The sequence below is a fragment of the Ptychodera flava genome, chromosome 7, assembly GCF_041260155.1.
Source record: "Ptychodera flava strain L36383 chromosome 7, AS_Pfla_20210202, whole genome shotgun sequence".
Lineage (NCBI taxonomy): Eukaryota > Metazoa > Hemichordata > Enteropneusta > Ptychoderidae > Ptychodera > Ptychodera flava.
In genome coordinates this window covers 11171840-11195201 of record NC_091934.1, presented here as the reverse complement: position 1 = coordinate 11195201, position 23362 = coordinate 11171840, and the positions used below count along the sequence as shown (strand labels likewise).

Here is a 23362-nt window from a genome sequence, read left to right as displayed (position 1 = left end):
ATTTCAATATAAGTAAACTGAAAAAAAAAACATGAAGTAAGCACATTTCGGCGAAGAAGGCACTATGTCTGGCCATAGTTACGGCTATGCATGACAGTTAAACCCTACAAAAAACAAAGGTACCAGTAATTGTTTTCTTCTGTTTCTGTTGTATGTTTCTGTTCTCAAACTGCCTATCGGATTGCTTTGAAAAGTGGCATGCATGATCCTAACATGCTGTGTACGTTCATTACTTTCATTATGTACGTCAACTACAGATTCATGTACAACTTACCAAGGCATATTGAGACAAACAGTATTTAGTTTATCGACTCATCAAAAGCATGCTTAAACTGCGTGGTTATTTTCGATGCGTGAATTTTGGTCCGGCTAGAATTCAAGAGTTAATAATAAATCACGTATAGACGCTCTGTTGACAAGCAAAATACTACCACGTATTTCAAAGCTTGTTGGAAAATGGAATCGGCCATGGATTAAAGATAAATCAGTAACAGAGGTACAATTCATAGCTGACTTTTGTGCAGACTCCACCAAATCATAAATCTCACAGGGTACTAGCCAAACCACGAAGATGCCCTTCCGTAGAACAAAATGTCATATACATAAATAATTCCTTGAGTTCGGCTGTTTCAAGCACGGACTTTCATGTTACAAAAAGAGCAAACCGTTGATATTTTCTGCAACTCTCCTACTAAGAATGCTTGTGCAATTATCAATAAATCAAAATGTAATGTTTTCGTTACGTACAGTTTTCAACAGTTACCATATTTTAACTCAAGAAACTTTCGAAAAATCTACTGTAATGTGAATCAAAGATGAAGGAAATCTTGAAGTGAATAACCTATTTGTTTTATTCTTCTTTTATAAAGAAATGTAAAACTTATCTTATACAGGCAAGTTTATCATTTCCAGACAAAAAGTGTTGATATTACTTTTGTCGCTCGAAGTCATGACGATGCGTCTATGTAGGATAAACGGGGTGATATCAAACTTCCGGTTCATAAATGTATGACTGTTCAAGCTAAATTCAAGCTAAAGAGGAATCACACAACTTTGAACTTGATACAATATCATTGATAACTGGTCGTACAAAAATGTTCGATACCCATCAAATTGCGAAGGTATGATGAAAGGGAGTATAACATCTGTGATTTCAATCATAGAATGTTACTCACTTCAAGGTGAAACGCGCCTTGAGGACGCCTATCACTTGTATGTGCACATATGTAGGCTCTTGGAACAGAAAAGAAATGTACCGTCTGAGGTTTTCGGAAATCAAAAGTGTTATTTTCCCCATAGATTTAAAATGGCGATGAAAGCCATTTTGAATGTCAAATATCGCAGAATTAGTTGGAAATTGTTTCTCTGCAAAAGTTAACGCTATACATGGCAGTTCAAACACTAACAGGCAAAGGTACCAGTAATTGTTTTCCTGTGTTTCTGTTCAGTTTGGTATTTTTGGTGATCATAAATCGCATGGTATACTTGCCATCACGCACCGTCGTCAGTATATTTGGTTTACATTGTTGAAAAAATTATGAGAAGCAGAGCTGTTGCAACGAAGCTTTTGCCCATCGGACTGTTGTCTTTCTTCGTGCGCCTTTTTGTAAAACTGAAAATAAATATTTCCATCTGACACATATCTTAGGATCTTTGATACAATGAATCTTTCTATCTTGACGTACGGTAAGAAGTGTGAGCTTTTGATATTCACAAGAGTATAGCGAATCCAATACTTCGCTTGTCGAATAAAGTATGGGAGTTTCTAGCCATGTCTTCAATGTTACTGTTGTGGGAGAGTGTTGAGGATATCCAATTTATTTTTACACAGCGAATGAAATGTATGAAATATTTGACAGAAATGTCACACAATAGATGGCCAAGGAATGTTATAACATCTTGTATCACATTTAACAATATTCTTAACCTCAGATCAAAATGTACTTGTTACATCACGTTAAAAACATGTTATATTTATGTAATTTCCGAAATGCATGGGAAATCAAGGAAGTTGACGACGTAAATAGATTTATGAACACTTTCACACAAAATTTTAGACACCTTTTAATAACTGTTATTGTCAGGTTTGTTCGTTTCATGGTTGTCATGTTATAGAGAAATTAAATTTTCTGTACAGCCACAGAAATATTTGTATTTTGTAAAAGTTGCTGTTTATATTCTCATATAAAAAATGTTTTATGGAAATAATCCCTTGATTGTGGTTGCTTCAAGTACGGACTTTGAAACAAGCAAACTGTTGATATATTCTTCAACTCTCCTACAGCTTCTCTGTTTTCGTAAAGTACACTTTTGAATTATATTGGGATTCAAGAATCATTCGAAACATTAACTGTAATGTGAATCAACGATAGATGAAAACGTATAATGAATATCACGTCATTCTGTTGTACTCTTCTCTCCTAAGTCTCTGTAAAGAAAAACTTTTATGGTTTTATGGTAAAATACGGTTACCTTGTACAAAAGTAAGTTTATCATCTCGAGACAAAAACAATAGATTTTACTCTGGTCGCTCAAAGTCATGACAACGCGTCGACGTCCATGTCAATGTAAACTGAACGGGGTGTAATCAGACTTTCGGTTCATGAATGTATAAATGTTCGGAATTTTAACTCTATTCCATCAACCAATTCAATCTAAAGGGCAATAAAACATCGTTGAAATCGACACAAATAGAAGCATAAAATTGCGAAGGTGTGATGAAAGAGAGTATAACATCTGTGATTACAATCATAGAATGTAATTCTCTTTCCTGTAGAACGCGCCTCGACGCAGATATTCGGACTTTAAAATTTTATTTAATTCTTTTCTAATCTATCACTTGTAGGGGCTCATTTAGAGCTCTTGGAGAAGGAAAAATATTTACCTTGTTAGTTTTACAAAAATCCAAAATGTTATTTTAGTTCATAGAGTTAAAACAGGGATGCCGGCCATTTTGAATTTCTAATATCGCAAAGCCAAAGTGGTGGATTATTTGTTTCTCAGCTACATTTGCACTGTGATCCCCCATTTTTATAGTTGATTTTGGTTAGAGAACCGTTGAATGTTCCATTGAGGAAAGTTTTGACAAAAGTGATGTCTTGCACTTCGAGGCGCATACTACCTCAAAGAAACGAATTGCATCTGCTATAAACTTACATATAGAGTTACATCCAAACATACGTGGCAGAGCAATCAGCTCATTTGCGGCTACGAATGGCTTCAAATATTCCAGATTCCAAGAGACATGTTAGCACCATGGGACTTCAATAGCATTTACGTTAATTAGAAAAAAAACCCATTAAGTAAGCACATTTCAGCGAAGAAGGCACAGTCTCTTGCCATAGGTAACGCTATACATGGCAGTTTAAACCCTATAAAAAGCAAAGGTACCAGTAATTTTTTCTCTCTGTTTCTGTAGAGTTTGGTATTTTTGGTAATCATAAATCGCACGGTTCACTTGCCATAAAGCACCGTCGTCACTATATTTGGTTTACATTATCGAAAAATTTATGAAAAGCTGGGCTATTGACAACGAAACATATACCCATCGGATTGTTTTTATCTTCCTGAGGCTTTGGTAAAGATTACAATAAAGTTTTATAAAGTTTTATAAGTTATTTGAGCGTATTGCCAATTTTATTTTTTGATGGTCAAAGGAACACGTATGGTCCAACAAGAAAGAAATTTTATTCGATTTATGACTACTTATGATGTTAATACTTTACAGCGTTTCGCTGTTTACGTATTTCATGCTATGGGATGAGAAAGGAATTGCATGACCTGTAATGTCAGTGAAGGAGAGTTTTGTAGTACGATCATTTCCTGTCATTATTTGGCTTCATAAGTTATTGTAAGTATACTGAGCCAAAGGTCTTATATACTGAATAAAGACCAATACAGATACAAAATAAAGTTATAGATATTTTAAAATATAACATATTAAATTGACAATGCGGACGATGTTCATCATGAGTGGGGCGGATATAGAGTATTTGTATTTAGGCGTCTTAAAACCATACTTCCCAAATGAAAGATAAAAGAAATGTCTTTTTGGTAAATTTTTTTTGTGACTTTCAAAACACTCCTGCTGCTAAATCGCGATATCAATAACTTATTTACTTACACTTTGTTGGTCACAAATGTAGCAGATACTGTAAACGTGTAAATTAAGGTTGTATGCGTCTCGAAAATGAAAGACAAACTTTTCTCAAATTTCCTCGAGGAATCTTTCGACGATCCTCTTACAAATCGTAAATAAAAATTTGTGGTCATCCAGGAAATTTTGATACTAGAGTAACAAGTTACCAAAGATGTACCAATATTTGAAATTCAAATGGCCTTCATCCTAACGTTTACTATACAGAGGAAAATAAAATTATTGATTTTCGATAAAGAAGACAGTGACATTTTTTCTTACACAATGAGATTTAAAATAAGCACCCACGGGTGAAGAACCATAAAGGTTGAAAGTCAGAATATCTGTCTTCGAGAGGCATTCTGCCGTAGGTAATGCGCGAACCTCGCTTTAAGCAAATCCGTTTAGTGTATGTGTTTACATATAAATGTATTTCTCTTTTTTGAAAATTTATTACTAACATTTGTTTTTAAACATTACCATGATTTTTGTCAGCTAGGAGACGTTTGATAGTAAAAATGAGTATGAAAACAATTTTGCCGCTAAATAGGTGGCTCTGTTCGACCCTGTGAGTATTGACGTCGTAATTTAAAAGTGCATATTAAGTTTATTCGTGGCATATGTATATATATCATTTTTTGCCGTTCAACACCAGCTAGAGAAGCTAGATTTTTATGACTATTTTTAGAAACTAAAAACAATATAAGTTACCGTCATTGTCGATTTTACACGTACTGCAGCTCTGCATCGGAGATTTGGATAGGTAAGTACACAACTGTTCTTATCCACTGAAAAAGACGTGTATAAACTAAAAATTCAAAGCGGAGCAAACAATTTGTGCACCGTTTCGTAAAAAATATTTCGGTTTAGTATGTATCTAACTATTCCTTGATGTATTTTACTTGAGCTAAGAAGCACAAGTATGTCATATGTGCTACTTTATTTTGGTTTTATTTTTATCCATGCATAGGAAACATCGGTGATTATAACCCTGGTGATAAACATGCCGAGTCATTCATATGACTATGAGGGTTCAGGAAAAGCAACTGTTTTAATGTTGTTTTGATATCTTTGGTTTCATTACCTCATTATATGTCGACAAGTACGTTTGCTACTGCGTGTGTCTTCAAGCTTGATCTTGCTTGTAGTGCTGTGTATCTACCCTTCCGATTCCTTTTCTGATTTCGCCTCGTCATCTCCCCGATAACGTGAAGATGAAAACTTGCACTCTGAGGTAGAATTTGATGCATTTTATACATTGCCGTAATATGAAAGGTATTCACAAGATTCAAATCGTGAACTATTGATATCATAAATCTTTTAAGTATGTATGTTTGACAAAATAATGGTGGATATAAATTTTGTCGAGTCCAGTTTTACTACAAAACAAAGTGTTGAACATAAACGTGCGTCAAAGTAGACCACCTTATTGATATCAATTTTGCTTCATCACACGTAAATTTTATTGATATCCATATTGCTTCATCACACTTAAATTTATATTTAAAAATATGTACGATCATACCACAAAATTTTTTTCTCTCAATTCTGAATATTTCGATAGATTTTTTTAAAGTGTCTATGCCATGCCCAAAACAACATTTTTTAAAAAGTTTCCTCCGGGGTTGTTTTGTCACATGGTACATTGTATCAATGTGAAATGTGAAAAATACGCGACATTCTACCTCTGCAGGACGCCTGCAAGCACCTGGCTCGGCTGGGCCTGTTGTGCCTCTGAAGCCAGCTGAGGTATTTGCATACTGTTGACTAGGGAGGAATGACGTCAATCGTCCTAATTGATATGCATGATATGTAAATCAAACATAGCGTTACTTCTGAAATCCTATTCATAAATAAACCTAAAATCAAAACAGTCCGGTGGACGCGACGCTCAGGACAAGCACAGGATGGACTGTGGGACAAACAACAAAGTACCAGAAACCAGCATCATAATAAAGTATAAGCAGTCATCACCATGGATGTGAGCAACAGTAAATTTTCAGCATTCTCGCGATTCTCGCGAGAGAGAGCAATAATTTCCGCTCCGCTGACCTACGCAAAAATCTTATGGTTAGCGTCAAGCTGTTGCTGTAAAGAGACGCGTGGTTTATGACGATGGTGATCTTAAGACTCGACGGGAAGTTGTTCCAAGGATAATTGTGTTGCTGGCAGTTTTATTGTACAGCAATTGTACAGAAAAAAAGACAGACTAATAACTTATAAAGAAAAATTAAATTAATTTAGAGTTTGTTCACGTTCATCAACAAAAAACAACCCACTACCTGTTCTGAAATTTCCCGGGCTGACGACGTGATATCTGTTGCTATGCTGGCCCCGCTACTTCAATGTTCTGACCACACGTATTAAAACCCCAATTTGAACATTTAAGTTTATAATTTTATGATGTTACCTATATTGTGCAAGATCGTTCACGACTGACAAAATTTCACATCGAAGAGACAAGTATTACACTTCCACCTATAACAAGTGCGTCTCACTTGTACGTACGTACGTCCATGCATGGTAGAGCATAACACAAGTGTCAACATGATTGTGACACAACTGAGCGACGCAAAACAAGATCGACGTGAAAATTTGCATGTCGGCGATATCGTGTCTTAAGTAATAAGATAACATAAAATTCATTTGCTCAAAAATCTATCGCGTGCCTACAAACCGGAAATAGTCCGAAAAAGCTGCATGAAGACAACGTTTTCAACAGCAGATTTCCTTTTTCGTGGTCACGCAGACTGAAAATGTTACTCGGTTTATCTCCGATATTTTTCGGCATTGGTCGGATACCTATGTATATAGGCAGTAATACTAATACTCGTCGTCTTTCAGTCACGATGCCGCTTGAAACGACGGTTAGTTTCTACTAGGTACTTGCTCATCACACATCGCGTGATTGTCACTTCTGAAGATATATAAATTCATAAAAGGTTCGACAAACTGCGGCCAAATGTATTGAGTAGCCATACCGATCTATTTTAGGGACTCGACATAAATTACAGGGGGGCGGTGTTTTTGAAAAACCGTAGCATAAAAAAATAGTGATCCTTCAAAAGTTCATGCACAAAACTTAGTGACCCTCCCCCTTATCTGTGCATGAAAATAAGTGACCCTCCCCTATTACTCAATACCCCCGACAAACCAGCATGTGTTCAAGTCCCCCTTCTGACTTGCTATACTTTTGAAGTCCCCCTCCCAAAGGGAAGGCAAAGTATGGGCGATATAACACTTTGTCTAAAAAATATCAGATCATATGTGTATAATAATTCATGTAAATGTACTTTGCTTGAAGTGGCAGGTAAAAAGTGCATGTGTGTACAAAAAATGCAATTTTTAGATTTCATCGATAATGTTGATTCACTATACATGGTAGTCTACTATCAGAAAACTATGAACGTGTATGTTCCAATATAAAACTAGCAATATCTGTTCATCTATAGATGTTTAATAACTGATATAAATAACTTGATTAACATGGATTGTTTACAAGTACACATGTGAACAAGATATTTGATTTTGGAATTTCGCTCTAAATGTTGATCCACTATACATGGGAGTCTAGGACAAAATTGTAAAATTTTTTTCACAATTAAAAATATTCACTATTAGTGCATATATAGACCCTGAATAATTGACATAATTGTACTTGATTAGAAGAGAGTGGTAAACACTTGCATTTGTGTACAAGAATTTTGTTTGTGGAATTTCGCATAAAATGTTGATCAATTATACATTGTAGTCTATGGTGAAACTATGAACAATTTTTTTCCAATACAAAACTAGGTAAATCTGTGCATTTATGTACACTTGATTGTTGGTATTAATGTCCATGATAACACTAGAGTGGTTTCAAGTCAATGGTTGTGCAAGAAATTTGATTTTGGTATATCACTGAAATGTCGATTCACTATACATGGCAGTCTATGATGAAACTATGAATATTTTTTACCAATACAAAACTAGGCAAATCTGTGCATTTATGTACACCTAATTATTATATTAATGTTTATGATTAGACTAGAGTGGTTTCAAGTCAATGGTTGTGCAAGAAATTTAATTTTGGAATTTCACTGCAATGTTGATTCACTATACATTGTAGGCTAATAGGAAACTAAAAATAACTCATAGGTTATCTGATCCTAAATTGTTATTCAAAAGTTTATCGACTTGAAGCTTCCAGTTGTAATTGATGACACTATGCACTATTCTGAATAGTTTGTATTCTGTCAATGTCCTCAATAAATAACAAAATGTACATAAAGCAACATGAACGTTTGACACCGACCTATACCCAATGCATTGTCAATGGGAGAATGAAATCAAATAAGTGATCTCCCAAATTGTTATTGAAAGAGTCATTATAGGGGACAGTTATGCGCAATAAAGGAGTTGGATAAGTTTAAATCATGACAACTTAAATCAATGTGGCTGCTTGGATCATCAAGACGTTGTTTATTATATCATTAAACTTGCGCCGGAAATGGAAATGCCAGAAAATGAACGTGCCAGGACGAATTTGCAATGCATGAAAAAGGTGACCCTCCCCATAGGCTTGCACAAAATTTTATGACCCTTCTAAAATGCTTGCGTGAAAAATGGCGGCCTACCCCGCTGTAATTTATGTCCTGTACTTACTGGTGATCTTCGTCAAACTGAGTAATTGAGATTACCACGGTCCCTCTAGAGCGATCGTGTTTTGCCCAATGTCTATTTTGCTTCGGCCGATATCTCATTAACACCTCTATTGCCGTCGTGTCAATCGCTCAAGCAAGGTAAGCTTTGAAAGTGCGAACATTGACTGTACCCTATACTGAATCCAATACGATATTACATTGTATAGTTCAACAGACGTTGATTTTATGAATAAAAATACAATGGTCGACGTCAAACCCTCAAGTTCAATGACGTACAGTTTCACAAGATATCAGATACGTTATTGGGCTGGTTGATAGAATATCGGCAAAAATTAAAGGACATTGGGAACGGTACTCTAAAATCCTCTGGGAAGATCACTTTCTGGTATTTCGTCCAGAGAACAAAATATAAAGTAGCAGTTGACTAGATTTATGTCTATTTTAGTTTTAGCAAATTACACAAACTAGATGAAATCGTGCACGTTTAGATCTCAAACATCGCTAATGTACAATCGCCCAGAGATCTGGGAATCGCCTTACGATCTTCCCACATTTTTTGGGTTCATTTAACAAAATTACGAATTTTCACGCGTTGTTGCATCTGGCTGACCGGAAACCAAACAGGAGCGACGGGTTGAGCGTTAATTAAGTGACTCAAACTCGACAGTGGAGAAATAGCACCGAGTGAGGTAGTTCAGCGGTATTGTCATTGTGTAAACAGAATACCTCGCAATGCATAGTTATTTCCAGGGAGAGCTTTAGAGGTGTAAAATACTTAGATAAACCTTCGTGAGAAGTTCGGGAAGGCGAAAAAAGTCGACCGCCTTAGCAACCTTTACTTGCTTATAACTATCTACAGTGCGCAATTCTCAATGTCCGACATGGTTAGAACGTATCCCCAAGGCATAGAGATTGATTTAAAAAGTTATTGTTTTGGCATAGACACTTTAATAAATGGATAGATGAAAGATTATTCAGTCAATCTGCGGTGTTAATCATCCCTCCTGGTGCCCCCATACATTTCTTGTAAAAGTAATGCTCACATGTTTCAGTATATATTGCATATGTCTGTTAATTGAAACGTTTACCAGAAATTTGCAACTTCATTGAACTTGCTACAATCAAAATCATGAACAATATTCGCTATAGATTAATTCCAAAGTCATGAAGTATAAAATTTGTCATTAGCTGAAATAAAATGCTAAATTTCCACCATTTATAGCAAGTGTAATTGTCTTGGCTCAAGTCGTCCATTCTTTATATGCAAAAACTGTAATAGCCTATTGGATGTTTAAACTGTAAATTAGCTGACATGAAAATGCAAAATATCTTTCACCGATAAAATTTAATTGTCTCATCAAAATACATAGTAAGTTTTATGGACGTCTGTTGTGTTCTTCCAGTCTGATTTCCTTAATTTGGAAAGTTACTTCAGAATGCAAATTAGTAACTAGCTAATGTAAACATGCTACCATCTCCAATATACCTAACAAGTTTCGTCACTTTTGATGAAGTCAATCCAGGTATGTTTTTAATACGTACAGGTCATTAAATATGCATATTAGTAATAGCTGGTTGTAGAAATGCTAAAGATCTATCAAAACTGTTAAATCATAGTATCTTAAACGTATATAGCAAGTTTCATCAACTTATATCAGCCAATGCAGATATACATCCCTAATTTGTAATTTTTTTAAACATGCAAATTAGTAATTGACCGCTCCCAAAATGCTGAACAATTTTACTATTTTATATCATAGTACCTCCATTGTAGATAGCAAGTGTCGTTAACTTTGAGCACCACTATTCAGATATATCCTTAATTAGAAATTTCGTTGAATAAGCGAATCAGTAATTTGCTGAAACTAAAATGCCAAATACTTTCAATAATGTTATCTGTAATATACATAACAAGTTTCATCAACCTTTATGAAGTAACCTAGATATGTATCCCTAATTAGTAATTTTCGTCAATTATAAAAAAATAATTATTTAATTCGGAGACATACGCCACTATGCGACATAAAACAAACCTGCTTATTAGGATGACATTTGTTGTGTTAAGGATGTACGATCGGAAAAAGTAAAAGTAATGTCAATTTTTTGAAATGGGATTTTTGAATACCTACATATGTGAATAGTCCAAAACTGGGAAAAAAACATGGGGTCACCGCGCTTGTTTTTTTACAAAATGACATTAAAAATTCACGGTTTTTCACAAAATCACTAAAAATCAATAAAACAGGTCATCATTTTCATATTTATATCATGATTGCATTTTTAACGTTTACACTGTAAAAGAATAAAGAAATTATAAACCTAAGCTACTTTGAAGATTTTACTTACATTAAAATTGAGTTAAAAAGTCATCATATTTATTTTTTAACCAAAATTGCAACAAATATGCCCTAAATTTTAGGAATGGGAGAGGGTAATTTATTAATTATTGGGAGAGGGTAATTTATAATTATTGATAGTTTCTACTAATGTCAATTTTCTCAAACTTTGCTAAATAATAGCTCTTTTGTGAATTTTTCAAAACCACATTTTGTTTAGTAGGTCACCGAGCTCGATTTTTCACAATTTTGCAAAATCTAACTAGGATTTACAGGTTCTGGCGATAAACCATGCTCTCCCGGGTTCGTCGCGCGAGGGCGCTCTTCAAATGCTGCTGACCTGCTGCATTGGCTACCTGCTGCAGTGGCCTTGTCCAGGCATGGTCATGATTCAAGCCTACCTATAAACTTTAATGAGAGGGAAATGACAGAACAAAGCAAAGACTTTTAGGTTCTTCTACTTTTTAGAGTCTATATATTAATACAGCATACAAAAAATCGCGTAATATTTATTGCCGTGACGCTTATCGGTGGGGATTAGGTTGACTTCGCTGCAGGCTAAGTAGGCTAAGTTGTCACACACTACGTGGAGCCAGGAGCCGAGGCCGTGAACTTGGCGTTTCTCCAATACACGATGACAATCGTAAAGGCAAGCCCGCAACTGACACAAGTGTCAAGATTTTCGGCTAGTTCACTCAAATCGACAATGCAACGGCCATTTTTCCATTCTCCGGTAGGTCAACTAGCGACACTATGATTCGATGGAATTATAAGCCACTGATTATTTTATGTCGCCGACCCAAGCTTGACCAGTCTACCAACGAATGTGTTGATGAGCTAACTTGCACGGGATTAGATTGGGTTCTGTGTTAGTTTGTTTTTGGAGCTACTGTAGTGTGCTATAGTACAGTGTAAAATGCATTCCACAAGATGTGCAAACCGAACGTGAGCGATCTTAGAGCGATGCCGTTCAGTCGATGTTTAGATTTTTACATGTAAACATCGAAATGCAGAGAGAGAGAGAGAGAGAGAGAGAGAGAGAGAGAGAGAGAGAGAGAGAGAGAGAGTGATCGCTCCAAATTGGAAACGTATCCAAACTTATTACGCAAAAGGTCCGGTTCACGCTTCGACATACCCAATAGGATCGACGTACAACTTGACTATACTTTGCTAGTGCTGGCGTTATATTATATTCCCAAAACATATAGTCAATAAACGTACTTATTCTAACGTTACTTTATCCGAAACCCAAAAAGGAATTTCCAAAATGCACGGCCATGGCCGTAGAGTAGCCGTGACACAACATAAAGTGGCCGTGACGCAACCAAACTCACTCGAATTGCAAAGTTATAACTTGAATAGTACGTTAGACTTTTACTCTTCATTTCTACGATGCTGCACAAAATGAAAAAAAAAATTCTTTATCTCAATAAAACATGGCAATGCGCAGAGAGAGAGAGAGAGAGAGAGAGAGAGAGAGAGAGAGAGAGAGAGAGAGAGAGAGAGAGAGGGGGGGGAGTTGTCACACCGATTAAAAGTTCTCGCATACTGTTCCATGAGACTGTACTCTATCATCCGTATTCGACTTAAAAAACTCAACCTGATCGGCTTACAAAGCATATTTGGCAAAATATTTGGTGTATCCACTGCAAGTTTTCAAACGCACTCATTGGCTGTCAAACATATTTTAATTGACAAAGTCGACAAACGTCTAACGTCAGAGAATTGGAGTTGTATTTTGCTCGTCGTCCCGTCCGAACATGGCTGTGCATCAGTGCCGTACGGCGTACGTACGACAGTGTAAAAAAACTTCCGATGATTATAATCTTGAAAATCTTTATTTCGATAAACACAACTCGTAATGCTGAGGAGATGGATCACTCTAAAATCTCCATACCCTAGCTACATGTATGCTTCAAGAAACAAAAATTGCGTGCCTTTCAATGTGTGATCATGGGACATCTCACAGATTTTTCAAGAAAATTCCCCTAAATATGTTCATCGCAAGTGTTCCAAACACACAACTGTCAAACTTACAATGCAAAGCTGATAAACTAAACACCGCATGTAACTCTTGATCTGCAGATTATGAAACTGCTACTAGCACTTTCGTTTCGCAGAATGTGTTTTGATACACCTATATATACCTATTTTGTCGTTGTCTGCAAGGTAATTTGAGTTCCAATTCATGGAACAGAGAAAATAAACGTCGTGCCGACGTGTCCACGTCCAGGTGTGAAAAAAACCCATGCGGGTCTCTTGATACGTCTAGCGTCGTGAGAAAGAGAAACAAATTATGGCGTTCACCTGTTCACACAATAATGCTCGAAATAGGCAACAACCCTCTTGTCGCGACGATCGTTCCCGTCATTCACTGTGCAGACAGTATGTCGCCAATTTTTGAGCATTTATACCCCCTGAATGTGGTTTCAGTATCACTTGAGTCGTTTCTGTAAACGAACGAACACAGCACATCCACGGTCCGCTTGATTTCCGAGATGTCACGAACATTGAAAATCGTCGTGAACGAAGAGCAAGAAATCGCCATACGTGGTTTGTTTACCCACTTTGGGTGGGATTTTCAAACCGTTGATGCCATCGAACTACGTCGAACGACAAGCGAAGAAGACGGCACAAGACTTGGCATCGACTTCATAGTCCCGCGAGACGCAGGTAAAGCCGAATGTTCCTACTGTCTTTGCCAGCCGTGCGTGACAACGTACAAGCAAGGGTGGTTAGGTACTGGTCAGGTACCTACCGTCCGTAATGCCAGTATCAGAAAACGCTTGTACAAGAAATACTGGACGCTCCTTGACAGAAGACAAGCCTGGCGTGATGAGCGTTATTTGGCAAAGAAGGCTGACAGAATGCGCTCGGACGGTTGCGTGATGACAAAGCGAGAAATCATGCCCGCTTGCGTCGTTCACCAGGCCCGTTCCCTGTATCCAAACCTTCCCGAGCAACCTTACAGTGGTCATCATTGGCACTGAGACGAGAACAAAGGTAATCTCTCGTGTGTGTTCCAAAGTGAACACACACACAAACAAAACGGCCCTTTTCAGGGCCACTACATATTTCCAAAAGAGAACTACCGTTATCATTTCACCGACTGGTATTATGCCTACCCTCTACGCTCATTAGCGTTTATAATGTCAGTTGATTTGTTGGATAACAGAAATTGATATGTTTGTGCCGTATCTAACATGTTAGCATTGCAAACGTTTACCGATTTACACCTGTAGCGCGTCGGTTTTTGATTGACAGCTTGCAGGCCTTTGTTATGGCCGCTTGCCACGCTAGTTGAAGACAAAGAGAAATAACTTCATCGATCAAAATCACCTTTATTTATGCTCGAATCGTAACATTTTTTCGATACATTCAATCACTGGACATTCATAGTTAGGTACATGCGCACGGACGTCCTAAGTTTCTTCGACAGTGACCATTATATGGCATGGTTTTAGGGAGCGATCGAGCGTGACGCTACAAGACACGCTTTGCATAAACTGATTTCCAACTGGGCAGCTTGCTATTTATACCCCGCCCTGCCCTTTAATAGCGAATCAGACGTCACACTCCTGACTTAGGCTGTACAGGCTACGGTCCGAATTTTATCTCTTTGCTAAATTCTCGTACCTTCCAGCGTGTTTGAGGGCACGCTGAACATTTTCTCGGCGCGATTTTCCTTTACCTGCAGAGGACATTTTGTACAACGCAAAAACGTTCGGAACGTCGCTATGCGCGCGTGGTTACTATGGATACATTTCTGCGCGGAAATCGGCGCAGTACGCTTATATTTTTCCGATCGTACATCCTTAAATGGTCTTTTGGTACTATTGCAAATTGCAGTTTGCCCATGCTAACTACATTCATACGACTTGATTAGCCTATGTTACATCAATCCCTTGATCCGTTACAAGAGCTACTGTGATAAAAAAGTAAAGTAATTTTATTTTGTTTTGTTACTACAATATTTTCAACAAAGTTTATCAAAGGAATAACCTTTAGTTTCTATGAATGTCACAATTATCTATTGATATCTGGGAACTGTTGTGCATCCAACGGGTGTCTTAAACCAACTTTACAATTATGACCATCACCTTGACTCTCATACCATTTCCGTACACACACAGATATCGCTGATGGCGTTTCCAAAAGGGTTGTTGCACAAATCCCTCTTTGCTATCGTAGCAGCTCACATAGTGACCTATTCACTTGGTAAGCAAATATAGTTTTTCGTCACCAAATAACTTACTTATATAGCTTAGTATGCATGGATTAGCATGTCTGCGCTTCTCCCTTATAGGTAATGAAATACATTTTTTGAAAAAGGAATATCTACTTAAAAATATGGAATTTCTTCAGTTCTCCTTCGCATAAATAATAGTTGGTTTATTCCAAAATGCATAGGCCACAGCCAATCGCATATTGAGGCTGCAGAACACAAATCAGAAGAAAAACAAAACATGTTAACGCTATTTACAAAACACAGCTACGAAAAACTACAAAGAAAAGTATTAAACAGTTTCTCATTGCTTAACAAAGCCATCTCTAATCTTAAAGGCTTTGTGAATAAATATTGACAATTTATAAAGAACCCGATTATTTTTGACTTGCTAAGAGATTAAAACATTTTTCTTGTGTTGGATATATTATGTAACCAAAAGGTTTCAAATCAACTCTCAGTTCTACGTATAATGGACAAAGGAAAACAAAGTGAAATTCGTCCTGTACCAGCGAATTTCCTATACTAATTCAATATGGACAAATTTTCTGATTTGCAGTTACGGGAGGATTGCAGTGGCGTCCAGTTTCAATATGTAACATACGGCTTGAACATCGGAGTTTGGCAATATCAACCTTGAATTTTGGAACGTTAATACACGAAAGATAAAGTTCGGAATTAAGCATGGATTTAAAATGAACATAGCTGCGAAGACGTGGCGATTCATTGATTGACGCCGACCACTCTTGCCTATAACAATCCCATTATCGGTCTTGAAATAGATTAAGAAATAACTTTGGATCTCCTACTCCTTGTTCAAGCCAAACGATACCAAAACTATATCGCAATAATATCTCACGCACTTTAGTTACCCAATTTACTCTGCCTGCCAGATCTAAATCTTTAAACATTTTGTAGCAAGCTTTTGGTATCGGTTGTTATTCATAGCTACAAGTTTTAGCCAATAGGCGATACAACGTTTCATGTAAATAAACGACAGAGGACATCTAATCTACAAAACTTAAAATGTACATTCTCAATAACAGGCGAGTATTCAAAGCCCCATATTTCAGCTCCGTAACAAATTACCGGAGCAACACATGTGTCAAATAGTTTAAATGCTAGTAGGAGGGAAGCCCTCCTAATTTCTTGATAACAGTTTCTTTCTGATAAAGAGCTTTGTTTCCTTTCATGCACAGCTTACTTTTAGCTGGTGACCATAAAAGTCGTGATGTTTGACAACATTTACTGGAGAACCCATGTAGAACCATTTTTCATTTCCCCTCAATATTCCATCGTTTCTAAATACCATGATTTTGGACTTGTCTAAATTGACCGACATGCCCCACTGATTACAAAATATCTCAAGTTTGTTCAGCTTTCACTGTAATTTAATAGGCAGATCGGCAACATCCGTTACATCATCCGCGTACATGAGAATCCCAACATTGTCAAAGTTCGAGTTAATTCATATCCCCCACATATATACTCATATATGACGCAAGTTCGTGATAAAAATACAAAATAATAAAGGACTGAGCATGCACCCTTGTCTGGTTCCCACTTTACAGTTAAAATAATCGGTTAGTCAGCCATTACACAGAACACTTGACTTGATACATGGATCTAAGGACTTTAAGTACATTCCCATGTAAGCCATAGGATATCAGTCTGTGCCATAAGTGTCTGTGAGTCACCCGATCGAAGGCTTTAGAGAAATCTATAAATGAACAGTACATGCGACCTCTTCTACTGTAACCCTTAAGGAAACCAGCTTGTGATTCAACAATGATATGCTGATCCTCTACCAATTTGACCAGACGCTCGTTAATAATTTTTGTAAATATTTTGCTCATACACGATAAAGGGAAATGCCACGAAAATTGTTGACGTCTGTAAAACTACCTTTTTGTGAAGGGGATAAATAATACCTTTACCCAAACTCTCTGGGAATACACCTGAAGCAAGAATCAAATTTAAAAGTTCACAAAAACAGTGTTTCAAAACAGCAAACTCTTTTATTCCACAAGCTATCAGTCTTTTTAACGCAAAATTTAATCGTGGAAATTAACAGCCATGTTCATTTTGTCTCTGTTTTTGCTTTCATGGCCTTGTGTTTTTTGTGCATTTTGACTTTTGAATTTTTTTGTATCGTTCGTCAAGCAGGCATTCTCAAATTGCCCTTTTAGGGATTTAATAAAGTTTTTATCTTATCTTATCTTATCTTATCTTATCTTATCTTATCATCATTACAGCTCTTAAAAATTTAGTTCACAAGTCCATCAGGACCATGCGACTTAGAGTTCTGTGAGGCGTCGATACACTTCGAAACTTCCCCAACTACGGCATCCTGTACAAAACTGAATTATTTAGTAGCGTGTTAAAATACTCGCATGATATATATATATATATATATATATATATATATATATATATATATATATATATATATATATATAATATATATATATATATATACATGTATATATATATATATATACCATGTGCCTATGTCATATTAACACCGTTGTTTTGTGTTGAATATTACTCTGATTCATTCGTTCAATTATTTATATCAATTACTGCACCACGGAAATACCAAACATATTTCAGGATCGTCACTCCGTATTCATACTCAAATACGTGGTTTTATTCCCTCTCTCTAAGCTCAACAGATTCGCTTGGTAGGTGGTTCTTCACAATATGAAGGACGTGTAGAAGTACTGTACTCGGGTCAGTGGGGCACTGTCTGTGATGATGCCTTTGAAGACATTGATGCTACTGTGGTCTGTCGAGAACTCGGATACAGGTATTTACTTAAGATAGCATTGAAGTGAAAGGATTCGTACCACGACACTCTTGTTTATATGATTTACATGATTAGGACGTACCATTCTTTTTGTTTGTGTTGTCAAAGTTTCATAAATAATATTTGTTTTTGTGGTTACATTTTTAAACAAACTCATAGCGTTTGTTTAACAGCGTACATTTGTCAGCATTGATAATGTACAGGAGAATGCTGAATGCTAACAGTGCTTGGCATTGGTCTTCCGTAGGTGAGATCAGTGAACGTCGTACAGGTTTAAAGTTTTAGAAAATCTATCAAAGGAGAGGATTTCTAATGAATGATGTTTATTATCATCCAAGCACAGTAAAATTCCAAGCTATTTTCAAAATCACTGTGAGAAGACATTGAACGAAAGCAAAAACCTATTGTTTGAAGGAAAGCAAAATCCTATTGTTTTTCTTCCACATTCAAACGGACTCGTTTCTTACTCTCGTGTTACCGTAAATCAGATGTTACTACGAATTATTGTCTACGAGCTTTAATAAACATTGAAAAAGTAAAATAACAATTAAATGTATTAGCTGTATCATCCACTAAATCCATTTGCAACGACAAGTAAGTTGACAGTTGCCAAATGACATTGACTTTGATTATTTACTCATTACGTCGTTAAATGAATGTAACTTATATACATTTAAGTAGTACAATGCTTGATGTTTAACTGCGTACATATTCTCTACTCCAAGTGGCGGCACCCAATATCAGGGAGCATACTTCGGACAAGGCACAGGGCAAATATGGCTGGACGATGTAGCTTGCACTGGAGCTGAAAGCCATTTGAGTGACTGTGGTAATGCTGGTTGGGGTACTCACAACTGTCAGCACAGTGAAGATGTTGGCGTTGCCTGCCAGGCTCCTCCACCCGTAGTCAACCCATCTGTAGGAACCCAGATTCGCTTAGTAGGTGGTTCTTCACAATATGAAGGACGTGTGGAGGTACTGTACTCTGACCAGTGGGGTACTGTTTGTGATGATGCCTTTGAAGACATTGATGCCACTGTGGTCTGTCGAGAACTCGGATACAGGTATTTACTTAAGATTGCATTGCATATAACCAACACACTTATTTCAATGTTTTCTCAAAGATTTTGAGTAAACCCTCTCATACTACATATTTCCTTTGAAGCAAAGAATTATACGTTTAGTATGGTAGTAATTTATACTTAAAGCAGAAAAGCAGTGCAAATTGAGGGTAGAAAATCAGAAATTAAGCTTATAGTAACATTGATTTAAGTCAAAGACTTAATATCGCTTTATGAAATTTAATATCTCATTTGCAACTACAGTATATGTGGAAAACAATTACAGTTTTGCTTTGCATTATGCTCATTCTTTAATGTCTTTGGTTGATATTCAAAAACGTGATTTGGTTTTAGTCATAAAATTGCATTATTTTACACTGCTTTTTCACCCGAAACAGGACTGCTTATCATGCTTAAAGGTGAACTCTCCGATCTTTGTATAACAAATTAATGAAGTTCAAATGAATCTTTGTAAAAACGGGAGGTTGATACGCTGTATTATGTGCAGTGCCACCTTAACTGCAGTCGTAAACCCAAGAACCTTGAAAAATAAATTATATAGCCATAATGTATAAATACATACAAACATACATATATTTAATATATATATATATATATATATATATATATATATATATATATATATATATATGGATAGATCGATAGATAAAAATTACTTCAAGTACAAAGTAATGATTCTGATACTTAAGTTTATTATGGAAACTTTGACAACACAAACAAAAAGAATGGTTCGTCCTTATCATATAAATCATGTAAACAAGAGTGTCGAGCTAAGAATCCTTTTACTTCTTTATATTTGTTTTTGTGGTTACATTTTTAACTCAACGCGTTTGTTTAACAGCGTAGATTAGTCAGAATTGATAATGTGCAGGAGAATGCTGAATACGGCTAGTTTTCAATCGAGTTCGAACCCACGACATACGGCATCAGTCGCCTAGCGGAGAGGCCACAGAGAGAACCGCTCGGCTAAATCTCCACTCCCAAAAATGAGTGGTTCAATAGCCGGCTAAGTTGTTACATTTTTTCTTACTGAGACCGCTCCACACGTTGTAGAGTTCGTGAAGCACTAACGCACGCATGCTCACTATCACACATCGCACATACAAACTTTATTGAAGCGAAGAAACGAATTTTATCGCTTTAAGTGGGCGAACGATAACCTCGGGGACAATTCTGTCCACCAGCAGAGTTACCAACCCAGGGTAGAAAATACGGCTAGTTTTCAATCGGGTTCTCACCCACAACATACGGCATCAGTCACCTAGCGGAGAGGCCACAGAGAGAATCGCTCGGCTAAATCTCCACTCCCAAAAAAGAGTGGTTCAATGCTGACAGTGCTTGGTCTTGGTCTTCCGTAGGTGAGAGCAGTGAACATCGTGCAGGTTTAAAGTTTTGCAAAATCTATCAAAGGAGAGGATTTCTAATGAATGATGTTTATTATCATCCAAGCACAGTAAAATTCCAAGCTATTTTCAAAATCACTGTGAGAAGACATTGAACGAAAGCAAAAACCTATTGTTTGAAGGAAAGCAAAATCCTATTGTTTTTCTTCCACATTCAAACGGACTCGTTTCTTACTCTCGTGTTACCGTAAATCAGATGTTACTACGAATTATTGTCTACGAGCTTTAATAAACATTGAAAAAGTAAAATAACAATTAAATGTATTAGCTGTATCATCCACTAAATCCATTTGCAACGACAAGTAAGTTGACAGTTGCCAAATGACATTGACTTTGATTATTTACTCATTACGTCGTTAAATGAATGTAACTTATATACATTTAAGTAGTACAATGCTTGATGTTTAACTGCGTACATATTCTCTACTCCAAGTGGCGGCACACAATATCAGGGAGCATACTTCGGACAGGGCACAGGCCAAATATGGCTGGACGATGTAGCTTGCACTGGTGCTGAAAGCCATTTGAGTGACTGTGGTAATGCAGGTTGGGGTACTCACAACTGTCAGCACAGTGAAGATGTTGGCGTTGCCTGCCAGGCTCCTCCACCCGTAGTCAACCCACCTGTAGGAACCCAGATTCGCTTAGTAGGTGGTTCTTCACAATATGAAGGACGTGTAGAAGTACTGTACTCTGACCAGTGGGGTACTGTTTGTGATGATGCCTTTGAAGACATTGATGCCACTGTGGTCTGTCGAGAACTCGGATACAGGTATTTACTTAAGATAGCATTGCATATAACAACACACTTATTTCAATGTTATCTCAAAGATTATGAGTAAACCCTCTCATACTACATATTTTCTTTGAAGCAAAGAATTATACGTTTAGTATGGTAGTAATTTATACTTAAAGCAGAAAAGCAGTGCAAATTGAGGGTAGAAAATCAGAAATTGACCTTATGATAACATTGATTTAAGTCAAAGACTTAATATCACTTTATGAAATTTAATATCTCATTTGCAACTACAGTATATGTGGAAAAACAATGACAGTTTTGCTTTGCATTTTCTATGCTCATTCTTTAATTCCTTTGGTTGATATTCAAATACCGTGCTTTCTCACCCGAAACAGGACTGCTTATCATGCTGAAAGGTGGACTCTCCGATTTTTGTATAACAAATTAATGAAGTTTAAATGAATCTTTGTAAAAACGAGAGGTTGATACGCTGTATTATGTGCAGCGCCACCTTAACTGTAGTCGTACATCCAAGAAGCTTGAAAAATAAATTAGATAGCCATGAGACATATATATATATATATATATATATATATATATATATATATATATACATATATATATATATATATATATATATATATATATATATATATATATATATATATATATATATATATATATATACATGTATGTATGTATGTATGTATATGGATGGATAAATTGATAGATAGGTAGGTCGATAGATAGATCGATAGATAAAAAAATTACTTCAAGTGCAAAGTAATGATTCTGATACTTAAGTTTTTTTTCATCCTGCAATCCTCAGAAAGAAGTGAAAGGATTCTTAGCTCGACACTCTTGTTTATATGATTTATATGATTAGGACGAACCATTCTTTTTGTTTGTGGTGTCAAAGTTTGATAAATAATATTTGTTTTGGTGGTTACATTTTGAAACCAACTCAGAGCGTTCGTTTGACAGCGTAGATTTTTCAGCATTGATAATGTACAGGAGAATGCTGAATGCTGACAGTGCTTGGTATTGGTCTTCCGTAGGTGAGATCAGTGAACTTCGTACAGGTTTAAAGTTTTGGAAAATCTATCAAAAGAATGGGATTCTAATGAATGATGTTTATTATCATCCCAGCACAGTAAAATTCCAAGTTATTTTCAAATTCACCGTGAGAAGACATTGAACGAAAGCAAAAATCTATTGTTTTTCTTGCTAATTCAAACGGACTCGTTCCTTACTCTCGTGTAACCGAAACTCAGATGTTACTACGAATTATTGTCTACGAGCTTCGATTAACATTGAACAAGTAAAATCACAATTAAATGTATCAATGTATCATCCATACAATCTATTTGCAACGACAAGTAAGTTGACAGTTGCCAAATGACATTGACTTTGATTTTTTACTCATTACGTCATTAAATGAATATATAACTACATACATTTCAGTAGTACAATTCATGATGTTAAACAGCGTAAATATTATCTACTTTAAGTGGCGGCACCCAATATCAGGGAGCATACTTCGGACAGGGCACAGGGCAAATATGGCTGGACGATGTAGCTTGCACTGGAGCTGAAAGCCATTTGAGTGACTGTGGTAATGCAGGTTGGGGTACTCACAACTGTCAGCACAGTGAAGACGTCGGTGTTTCCTGCCAGGCCCCTCCACCCGTAGTCGACCCATCTGTAGGAACCGTGATTCGCTTAGTAGGTGGTTCTTCACAATATGAAGGACGTGTAGAAGTACTGTACTCTGACCAGTGGGGTACTGTTTGTGATGATGCCTTTGAAGACATTGATGCCACTGTGGTCTGTCGAGAACTCGGATACAGGTATTTACTTAAGATAGCATTGCATATAACACAACACCTTATTTCAATGTTATCTCAAAAATTATGAGTAAACCCTCTCATACTACATATTTTCTTTGAAGCAAAGAATTATACGTTTAGTATGGTAGTAATTTATA

At 36.5% G+C, this 23362-nt stretch overlaps 1 pseudogene; it reads left to right on the top strand.

The window, feature by feature from the left end:
• The first annotated feature begins 4853 nt into the window (after positions 1-4853).
• LOC139137814 (scavenger receptor cysteine-rich domain-containing protein DMBT1-like) overlaps positions 4854-23362 on the top strand; it is a 33940-nt pseudogene continuing 15431 nt past the window's right edge.